Source organism: Falco peregrinus, chromosome 3 (genome assembly GCF_023634155.1).
Source record: "Falco peregrinus isolate bFalPer1 chromosome 3, bFalPer1.pri, whole genome shotgun sequence".
Taxonomy (NCBI): domain Eukaryota; kingdom Metazoa; phylum Chordata; class Aves; order Falconiformes; family Falconidae; genus Falco; species Falco peregrinus.
This window is the reverse complement of record NC_073723.1, coordinates 118624854-118632803: the sequence shown is the minus strand read 5'-3', so window position 1 is coordinate 118632803 and position 7950 is coordinate 118624854. Positions and strand designations below refer to the sequence as shown.

At 52.2% G+C, this 7950-nt stretch overlaps 1 long non-coding RNA gene across 1 annotated transcript; it reads left to right on the top strand.

The window, feature by feature from the left end:
* The first annotated feature begins 3041 nt into the window (after positions 1–3041).
* On the top strand, positions 3042–7643 carry LOC114013140 (uncharacterized). Its single transcript, XR_003556006.2, has 3 exons — positions 3042–3849; positions 6844–6927; positions 7348–7643. It is a non-coding gene; the product is annotated as an uncharacterized LOC114013140 (long non-coding RNA).
* Positions 7644–7950: the final 307 nt, after the last annotated feature.

Here is a 7950-nt window from a genome sequence, read left to right as displayed (position 1 = left end):
AGCATCTCACGGGGTCCCCCCAGGCAGCCTCTGGGTCCCCTCCCTCCACACAAAGCGCTACGAAACCCTCCCCTGCTCCACAGCCGCTGGGTTCTTCCATCAGAAGAAGAGGTTTTCTCCTGCTCCAGCCTCCCTAAGCCAGTTCTTGGTTATTCACTCTTTCAGGGATACTATTTGGGGGTCCTCATCTGGAAAACCCCAGGAAGCCACCAACCCTGACCTTTCCAAGCAATTAATGCAAATCCCTACCTCTTGCTACAGCCACCAGCTGTACACATCTGGCAGGGTGCGGCCACCGGAAGGCATGCCACGTGTGCAACCGTTATCCCCAGTCATGCAAAGACCTTTCTGGATCCATAGATACCTTTACGTACTGAAAAAAAAAATCGCTACGTAAAATAAGATTGATTTTCTCCTTTTTAAACCTACCAGAACTTCATCTGAGGAGCTAAAATAAAAATACCCTCAGAACTGTGCTGTCCATTGCCTTGTGGCGATCAGAGGGTTGCGAGGGGGTGTAACACGCAGCAGGGACGTGGGTACACGCTGGGGCAGCCTGGGAGTAACGGCTCAGGAAGAGAAATCTTCCCTGAAAGCCAAATCCTGTGTCTGGACTTTGCTTTTATCCTGAGAAGGCCATGCCTTAAAACATCCCTGACAGCTGGTAATGCCTCAATCTGACTCACTGAGGAGTGCACAAGAAAAGGAGAAAAGATTTTTCAAAGGGTTCCTTTTATCTGCTGTTTTAACTGGCACTGAGAAACATGAGATTCCTGAAAAACGTGATGTCTGGTATTCTGCAGAAATAGATCTGTCAGGAAAATAATGGTGCTGCTTTGAGAGGCTGAGGGGTTGGGCTCTGCGAGGTGCAGGGTGTTTCATCCCCTGCCCGGTGAGACCCTGGAGAACGCGCCCAGGTTCGATGTCTGCAGCGCAGCGGGGCAGCGGCCACGGTGGTTTAGTGGCACACAGGCAGGACACGAAGCAACTCATGCCATCGAACCTTAGAGACACGCACGGCGATAAACCAGTCATCTGCCAGGCTTGCTGCTCAAAATATTCTGCATTTTCTTAAAAATACATTTGCCTTTGCATAATTGCCTTCCCGAATGATGTCTTGCCTTTCAGTACAGATTCTGTTAGCTGCTTAGAAAAAAAAAAAAAAGAAGAATATTGATTTAGGCAAATAAGACTCTGAACACATCCATGTGGTCCAGGATTGGGCCCCTGGCTGCAGCAGGACTAGGTGCTGCTCAGCCACCCGGTGCTGAGCTATCAGAGCTCTTCTGCTGCTGCGGGGAGGCGGCTGGCTTCCTCCTCACCTAAAAACAACAAAAAAAAGAAAAAGCATTTTGAAAAAGAAAAAAAGAAAGCATTTTGCTCTATGCACAGGTAAAATTCCATCTGCGCTGCCTGGGGGCATTTCAGCAGTCAGCAAATCTTACAAAACAGGTACAAAACCAGCACGGCCGCTCCGGTTTTGAGGCATTTTTGGGAACTAGGCTGCAGAAAAAAATTCAGTTTTGCTTTTCACCCCTTTCTGAGCAGAGGCAACCTGAAAAATCGCGGGGTGAGCGGCAGGCTGGCAGGCAGGGCTCTGCGGCAGCCGCCCCTGCCTGCTGTGATGCCAGCACTGCCTCTGCTGCCCAGCGTGGGGGTCCCAGGGGTGCTGGCGCTTCGGGTGCACGTGGGGCTCTTGTTTGTCTTCAGGAGAATACGATCACTGCAGGCCTAACTCGCCAAAGATGTCATACAGCGGGAGCTTAATTTCAGTTATATAAGGACTTGTCGAAGTTAGGGGTATAAGTCATCAGTGAAAAGATTTAGATGCGTGGCGCCACACTTCTCTTTGTTTTTTTCTTCCACCCTTCCCTTAAAAAGCGGCCATCAAGACCATCAAGAGGCAGCAGCACTGCCTGCGGGGCACCGCTTGGCTGCGGGGCCGGAGTCAGGCCAGTGGCAGGGAGCGACGATGCTGTGAGGATGCACGCTGGGAGGTTGGTACCCAGGGCCCTCCTGTGCGGGATGCAGGGGCGGTTTGTGGGCTCTGCCGAAGGCCACGACCGCAGCAAGGGAGGAGGTTGCTGTCCTGCTGTGTGATGCAGTGGGCTTGGGAAGTGGCAGGTGATGGAGGTCTCCATCAATCCGGTCAAACACCAGCTCATCAATTGCCGGCCCCCTGTGAGCCATGATCTCCGAGAAAAAAAAACATTTATAGTCATTTAGAGGCAGGTAGAGGAAAAGCTTTTTCCCTTCCCTCTAAGCTACAACAGATCTATGATAGGGCTTTTCAAACTTCAGCATCCCCACGGTAGCCAGTGTGTTAGGCCTGGAGGTGTAAATAAATGACTCCTCGCCAGATTAAAAGATACATGTGACAGCCGAGAAGTGCTGTGGCTCAGCCACAGCCGAGGGAGTGCTGAGCGCAAACTGGTACCAGGAGGGTGTCCATGCAGCTTGCTAGCCCCAGAAGAACCACTTAGGACCCCCGTGTCCCAGCAAGGGGCTGGGAAGCTGAGCTCCCAAAACAAGCCCCGAGCAGCCTGCAGCAGCACCCTCCCTTTCCCCATTCATTTCAGTTTAGTTGGGAAACTCTCGAAGCTTGCTAATTAAAATTGATGTTGTATTCACCAGAGTCCAATTCTGCATCGAACTCCTGTTGCTTCCTTCTCCACCAGAGCAGGTCTGCCATATTTAGCCAACTTTTAAACTCATTAGCAAAAGCAGATGCTTAGATACGCAGTCCCTAATGACTGTAAATGAGAGTATTACTTTATTGATTGATGGCCTAATTGTTGCCACCGTGACCAGAAGCGATGGCTTTAAGCCCAGGTGCTCTGTGCCGGGGACACCCATGTGCTGGGGGAGAGGGAGAAGGGGGCAATGCTGCGAGGCTGGGGGCCAGGCGAGCAGGGCCGGCCACCCAGCAGCATCCGTGTGCAGATTTCCAAATCATTCCAGCACGGTAACAGTCAAGCAAAAGTTAATTAAATTACACTTTACCCAACAGAGGTCAAAGCCTTTGAGTGCGTGACCTTTTGCAGGGTGCCTTGACTTGCCCGTGCTCTGTGCATGGTAATGCAGAGACTGCTGGGGCCCGTAAATAGCAGCGTATGCTGTTCTTCCTTCCCTCCCTCCTTCAGTTGTCCGTGAAAATGTAAATAAATGGAAGGAGGGGAAGGTCGAAGCTCGGTCCCTGTGCAGCCCTGCAACGGCTGGGAGATGTGCCTGGGTGACCTTCAGCCCCGCTCCTGCTCCAGCCCTGTGATGGACAGTCTGCAGAGAGCTCGCCGGTGTGATTAACCGCTTTAACGAGAGCATCTAGTAAACATTTTACTGTTTTAGTAAAAGCTTCTCTTTATTAAAAGCATCTACAGCCTGGCCCTGACCCTGATAGGCACAAACATCCCCGAGATCAAGAAGTCCTGAGCATGTGCCTGATGGCTCCTGGAGCAGGGACAGACTTAAGCCACGGAAACATCGCTGCCTTGGGATGCTGTTGGGCAGACAAGATGCATTACTAACACGAGCTGGCTTTGGCCAGTGTCTTATCAGGAACAAGAGCGAGAGGTGCCACGCAGACCCGCCGGGGCCCTGCAAGGCGCCGGTGCCCTGCCAGGTTTGGCAGGCAGCAGCCGTGGGAGCTGCTGCATCACCCACCTGAACCCCGAAACGCTGTTGTGACATCGTGTCTATCCAGCAGACTTTGGGGAAGAGGCACAGCTGTGAAGAAAGCAGTCTCTCCCTTCAGAGTTTGGTGGATGTTTCTCCAACACCCAAAAATCAACAGAAAAAAACAGATTTGCAAGAGGATTTAAGAGGCATCAAGTTGCCTGGATACCAGATCCTGTAAGTACCCAAAAAGTAATTATAAAGCAAGAAATCTGTCTCAGCTGAGCAGGTGGACGGGAAATTGGAAATCCATTTGTGAGAGACTTTCTGCTTTGTAACAGGGCAGATTACAGCTCAGCCCTGTTTGCAGCAGCCACGCGCTCCTGCTCCCGACTCTCCCGCCTGCGCCCCAGCAGGATGATGCGGCGTGTCCCCAGCAGCCCCAGCACCGTATCACGCACACGCCGCCGCAGTGCCTGCCCGTGCCACCCTCTGCTCACACTCCAGAGCGCGAAGCCCCGGCAGCAGCAGCTTATTCCCAAACAGGTCACCCCCTCCGCCAGGCTCACAGCCTGGCTCACCAACGCAGCGCCTGCTCCCCAGCCTCGCGCGCCGCTGCTGACCCCTCCAGATGGCTGGCACACGTGTGTCCCCCGGGTCCCCAGTTAGCTCTGCGGGCTCTGCTCTCCCCTGGCAGCCGCACGGCTCCTGCGCTTGTTTAGAGCAGCCCAGCAAACCTCTCTGGCACGGCGGCGAGGCCTGGGGGGGCAGCTGGGCATCGCCACACCGATTAAAATAAAACCCGATGGAGCTGCCAATGAGAAACCCACTCTGAAACACGCAGGCCTGGTATTTTCCTTTTGGGGAAAGGTTAAGAAAAACGATAAAAAATCAAAAAAAGCCCTCTCCAATCACAAGATCCAAGTTCCTTCGCAAGGGCTCGCTCCCAGCTCAGCAAAGCAGGCTCCCATCAGCTGCTAATGAGGTTGTTGTCCAAGAGCAAGGGCTCCTTGGGGATGGTTTTGGACCAGAGTGGTCAACAACCTCATGGAACATCCAACACAAGTCCCCCGTGGCCTCTCCAAATGTTTCTGCTCTATGTCCCAGCTCCAAAGCAAATACTGTTCCCAGCAATAACTGAGAGTAGAAAACCAGTTTGTTTCGTATCGATAGGGTTTCAGGCGCTTTTGAGGGATAAGCCCCAAACATTTACTTATTTAAGAGTGAATGCATTTATACATGCACACATAAACCTGAGCACCTCAGGCACAAGGACACGTAGGTTCAAGGGAGCACTGTTTTTAGAGACCAATTTCCGCATGCTGTCACAAATACTTCCACTTTAATAATCTCTAAAGTAATAATTTTTCAAATCCCATTTTCTTCTTAACACTCATTCCCAGTTTTTACATTTCATTCAATAAAATGTAACTACTCAATTTCCCTTTGCTCTCCTGCCACTTCTCACCACTTCCAGCTTTTGGCCCTGATGCACCAGGGCACGGTGAGCCCGGCGTGGCCGCAGCATCTCTTTGAGGTTAAGTTGGTTTTCCCAGCCCAGATCCCTCTGGGTGTGCTTCCCTGCGTGCAAGCCACTTAAATTTTTAGTAACAGGTATAGTATGCCAAAAGGCGGGTGGCAGGAGGGATCCCAGACTTGCTCAGATCACATCCCTCTGCAGGTGTAGGCTGTGGGGTGCCAGGAGAGGTAGAGAATGAGCAGCAAAAGCTCTGTCCCCGCTGGTCCCCCCCCACCGGAGACATGCAGCCCCCCCGGGAGCCCGCACCGCTGCAACTGGGCCATCACCTTTACACAGGTTGAGGACCAAGGTGCAGGGCAGCTTCGAACGCTTTGAAGGAAGGCGTTGGGTGTGAACAGGCTGATCTCAGCCCCATGCTCTGCCAGCCTGAGCAGGCTGCCTGCTAAATGGGGCAAATTCCTGGGTGATGAGAGATTTAATTTAGGCACCGGGGGAAAGGAGCAGCGCACGGTGCAGCCCCTGCGCTGGCAGCAGCTCCCAGCCGGGAATCGGTCCCCGCTGCAGCCGTCGATGTTATCCTGAGCAGCGCCGTAGCTGTTATCCCACCAAACGTCACCTTGGGAAACACGCAGGGCGTGATTCAGCGCTTCCCACCGCTCCCTGCACCCAAAGCCCATCATCGGCACCCAAAGCCCGTCGTCTGCACTCACAGCCCATCGTCTGCAGCGCCTGGCAGCACTGGGTGCAGCTGCTCCTCAGGGCTGGACCTTGTCAGGGGTTTCTAACCACCACCCAAACCCACCTGCCCCTCCGGAGCACAGCCTGCCGGTGCGGTGCAAGGAAGCGTAATTATGACTATAGAAGCCTTTTGCTGCTGTAATTGTTTCTGTGTGGCCTGGGAGGAGATGGGTTGTGCTGGAAGCAAGAGAGATTTTGCTGAAGCATGAAAAGAAAAGCCATTTAGCTTAGGGAACAGCTCTGGAGCTCTAGGGGTCAACAAGCTGAGAACTCCAGGAAAATACTTCTCAGGGCAGGACACACTAGAGACAGGAGAGAAAAAAAGAATTGAGAAAATGCATTTATTAAGTGGCCAATTTACCCACTCCTGGTCGGTCTGCCCCTTTTCAGCCACAAAATAGGAACCATGGAGAAGAATTAGTGATGGCACTGTGAGCAGGCGAGGTGCAGGGGCATCATCATGGGAGGAAAAATGAAGACAGGGCAGTGGAATAGCAGCAGCACATTCCAGCTGTGAGAAGAAGGGTGGGAGCAGAGGGAAGAGCCTGGTGGCAGTGAGGTCTTGGCTTGCCGACCCTGTTCTGCTCCAAGCCACACACAGACACCCAAGTTCCTTCTCCCTCTCCTTCACTCCATTTGGGGAAACTTCCACTGGGGGATCCCTCCTTTTCAGGCAATATTTCTTCCTACAAGTCTCATGATTCTGCTTTTCTGCAGTCAGTATTTTTGATGAGATACAGGGCAGGTTGGCAACACTCCCTGTGTAAACCAGCTCACTAATGCCGTGATACAAAGGGCTTCGCTGCCTTACTCCAGCCGGGGAATGCACACAAACGTATGTGAAACATCCGTCACCGTGGAATTAAAGGCAGCGTTGTCCTGTGCAGTGAGGGCTGGCTGGGATATCAAGGAGGATGTCAGGGATGCGGTAAGTGTAGGAGAAATCCTACAGCAAGAGTTGACCTTGACCCAGAAGATTTCTTCTCTTGTTTTTTCTTTTCACCTCTCTGCAGGATCGGCAACGTTTCTGGTTTTCAAAGGCAAACTCCGGCTCCAAAGAAAGGAATTGCTAAACATTTATCACACCTTGCCTGGAGGTATGTAAAATACAAGAGGAAATCTCTGCCCCTCCGCCTCCCACAGCACCCTACCCTGAATGCAAAAGAAAAAGTCATTTGAGTGATCTTAGCAGAATCAGAACAAGCTTTTAGTGGTCTTTAAGGACCCATAAAACACTTCAGTAGTTTGCTGTCTTATATATGACTATCTTCCACATTAGCCATTTAAATTAAAACATTTATAATTAATTGAACAAATCATTTCCTCTCGCCCCCTTTGGGGACTGAGGCGCTTAAGTCTTCAGTAAATTTTAGTCTCTTAAGCAACAGGGGTATCCATTTCTTTTATAGGGCTTATTTTCCTGCAGGGTGGGAATCAAGGGCAGGCAGAGAGCAGTTTTAACTGGAAAATCAATTGATAGGAATGACAAATTAACGAGTATTTTTTTTTTTCAACAGGGGAAATGACAAAGAGAGCTTGGCACTAGGAGCCTGCCCTCCCCTCTGCCTGCAGGAGCCGGCTACAACGCACAGCCTGCGTGGCACGGCCGTGGGCAGGAGCTCGGCTCTGAGGAACTGCTTGGGAAAGCTGTCCCTAAATTTTGGGAGCATTGTGGTGGTGGGAAGCCTGGGGCTGCCCAGGGTACCACCTTCCAGGGGTCCTGGCTTCCCCCTGGGGTGCCAGAGCTGCACTGGGGCAGTCCTGAGAGCAGCGATGGGGAAGAGGGAGAGGATGGGCTGTGGGTGGGGGTGGCCAGGAGAAGGGGGGGCTGGAGCTGAGCGTGGTCCTGCCCCAGCCTCCAGCAAGGAGAAGGGCACGCACAGCGCTGGGATGCAGGACCATGAAGAAGGCATGCTGATGTGCAGGGTTATCCCAGGTGGGAACACCGCCTGCAGCGTGCAGAAGACGTGGGTCAAGGGCTAATTCTGCCTATCGTTTCCAAAGAGCCGCTTTCAGATAAGAAGCTTAAACATAAGGATTATCTGGGCAGCATGATCTTCCCCATCCTACAATTTCTGCCAAAGACAACATTGGCAAGACCTGGCAGCACCAGGAACCAA